Below are 3116 nucleotides of genomic sequence, written 5' to 3'. Positions count from 1 at the left end.
AAAAAAAAAAAAAAAAAAAAATTTAACATTCACCGTGTTTTCCGATCACACCTTGGACGCCTGCTAACCCACGTGCTCTTTTCTGTGTGTCTCTCGAACTTTCATAAACAGAAGACACAAGATGGGCCGCCTGGGGGACGGAGGGAGACCCACCGGACAGGCCGGGGAGGTCAGGCGTGCCAGGGGCTTTCTGTAGTGCAGAGTCCGCGCTCCGGGGACATTCCTGGTGGCTGGCCCCAAGGGAAGTCCGGAGGGGCTAGGACTGCTCCTTGGGCTGCCTGTGTGCACCGTCCAGGCCAGGCCTGGAAGAGGCACTGCTCTGGTGACCGTGCCAGGGGGCTCTGTCCCGGGGACAAGGCCTTGGGCATTGAGCTGGCATGGGTATGGCGGTGTCAGGGGAGTCTGGGCCGGCAGGTCCGCCAGTAGGAGGGCCAAGGCGCCCTGGCTTAAACGTCCTCTTCGCGTCCAGGCTCCCGGCTGCAGGGAAAGGGCCCTTTGGATGTGGTTCAGCCTCCTGTCCCCCATTTGTGATGGGATGAGGATGGAGCTCTTGGCCGGGGACCCCCGATACGGCTCAGGGAAGCAGGGTGGCCCTCAAAGTGTGGCTACCCTGGCCAGGCGCATCTGCGAGCGCCCAGAGAGCCGCCCGAGGCGGCCCTGGTGCCGCCTGACTGGCAGCGCTCCCCGCGCACGGCACTGCCTAATTGCCCTTGTGGCCCAGCTGATTAGCACGGCAACCACCAGCCCCGGGCGGGAGGTGGACCTTCCGAGCGAGCGGGCGCCAGGAATTAAGCGGAGCCCTTGCAAGTCCCTGCCTTCGGCTGCCCCGCTCGTGCGCGGATCCCCGTGGGCAGGACCGAGCCTCACCGGACTTGGCTCTGACGCTCTCGTCTGTTGGCCAGAGAGGGGTTGTCTAAAGGCCAGCAACACCCCCGACTCGGTTCCTGCTCTGGCCACCCTGGCAGGGACCCTGAGCCCCCTTTCGCCAGGCTCCTGCAACCGGGAGCGGAGCCCTGGCGTCCTGCTAGGCAAGCTGCGCCCTGGCCTGGGGAGCACCGAGCCTGAGGCTTTCTAAGAAAGGCTCCTGGCCAACGCCTGTGGCAAAAGCGTGACCACAGGGCTTGGCCACCTCGGCCTGGCCGGTGGATTCTCCAGGAATCACTGTCTCAGGAAGTGGGCAGAGCCGAGAGCTCGCCTTGCAGCCCACGGAGGGAGGGAAGGACAGGCTGGGCTGGCAGGTCCGGGGGCGGGAACGTCCGTGGGGCTTGGTAGCAGCCGGGGAAACTTTTAAAATACTTTTTTTGGTGATTCTGGGGATTGAATTTAGTCCTTTGCGGCAAGGTCCGTCCCATCCCCCAGCCCTTTTTTGTTTTATAATTCGAGACAGGGTTTGAGCTCCAGCTTTGGACGGTCCTGCCTCAGCCTCCTGTGCGCTGGGATTGCAGGTATGCACCACCACGCCCCGCAAAGAGCAACAACAACAAAACCTTTGAGTGATGAAGCTGTGTTCCGCACACACAAAGGTGGAGAGGAGCAGGAGGGGCCTCCGGACAACTTGCTGGGAGCCAGGTGGTCTGCAGTACACGTGCTTGGGGTCGCATTTTAACCCACGGCCGGGGGTGGGGGCGCCAGCTATCCCTACGCCAGGGCACCTCCGAACACAGCTCCGTCTACCAAGCCAGCTCTGCCAGAACCTTTGCCCCACCCCGTCACACACGCGTGGCAGGGCTCTCCGGAAGCGCCCTCCGCACCTCCGAGGTGGCCCCAAAACAGGTGGCTTGAAAGAGCCCGAGAGCTCCCCTGGGCAGCACGAGGCGGCCACGCTCCACCTGACGCCGTCAGAGCCCAAGCACCCCGCGATCACTGTGCCGAGCTCCAAAATAGGCTTCAAAGCCAGGGCCACACGCCGTTCCAAGTGCGGTCTCCTGGGGCTATTGGGTTTCATGGTCTCCCTCGCTGCCTTGGTTACGGGTTAGCATGAGTCTTCTCACCCCTTAATTATAGTCCTGGCATTCGAAAAACACACCAACACCTCTCGCTGCCTTGGCGCCGGCTCCTCATTCCAACCCACTCCCAAGCGCTCGGCCAGCCGCAGTTAATCCCGGTGCCGTTTATGACTGTCCCCGGCCCCGGCCCCCGGCTCTGACCACACGCTCCCCGGCCCGTGCCCACTGCCTGCCTTACAAGGCAGTACGGCCCGGCGGCAGACACCACCTTGGGAGGCCCCAAGGGGACACAGAGTGTCAGCACCGTCCCCGGCTTCGGGAGGAGGCAGCGCTGTGCTCGGAGGAGCCGCATTCGAACATACGCTGCTCCCAGGGCCGGGAAGTGGCCAAAAGGAACCCACGGCTTCTCCGGCTCCGGCTGCACGGAGCAAACTAGAGGGTGTAGGCCTGCGCCCTTCCAAGTGCAGAGCCCCGCAGGACCGGTGTCCACCAACCGGGGCAAAACAGAAGGAGCAGAGCCTCCCGGGAGCCGTCTCAGGGGCAGAACAGGGGCAGCACCGATCTGGGGGTCTATGGTGGCCACGTCCCCGCTTTTCCCTAATTACCGTGCCCGGGGCGGGAGCAAACGCCTGCTCTCCTCCACGCCTCCCTGCAAGGGACACAGCAGGGACCCTGCCCAGATCAAAAATGCCTTGGAGACAAAGAAGAGACGAGAAGGGCAAGCCCAGGAGAGCGGAGGGGCCGGTCCCAGCGGCAGCTGAGGGAGAGAGCCCTCCCACCACACCGGCCAGGCCGCGGAACCGCTTGCGCTGCGGGCTGTGGAGCAGACTCAGAGGTCCCAGGGCACAAGTGCTCAGGTGGCCGGCAGAGGGAAAGGGGCTGGCGGCAGCCTTCGCGGTGGGCAAGAAGGAAGAGAGCCACTGGGGTTGAGGGCACCAGAGCCACGAAGCAGGAACCAGGGCCCTGCAGGGCGGTGGGGGTCCCATGGGCGCCCCAGGAGGAGGCCCCGCCCTGCAGCCGCGCGGGCCCCAGCCCAGCACTCCCTGTCCCAGCACACAGAGGGATGTGCACCCCTGCATTCCTCCAGGGCCTTCCGGCAGCCCAGGCAGTGACACAAGCCCTGGCCCAAGCAGGTCTGGCCCTCTGGCATGCAGCAGGGGGGCAGCAGCC

Source organism: Chinchilla lanigera, unplaced genomic scaffold, assembly GCF_000276665.1.
Source record: "Chinchilla lanigera isolate Chin_1 unplaced genomic scaffold, ChiLan1.0 scaffold00137, whole genome shotgun sequence".
NCBI classification, from domain to species: domain Eukaryota; kingdom Metazoa; phylum Chordata; class Mammalia; order Rodentia; family Chinchillidae; genus Chinchilla; species Chinchilla lanigera.
This window is presented reverse-complemented; position numbering follows the sequence as displayed.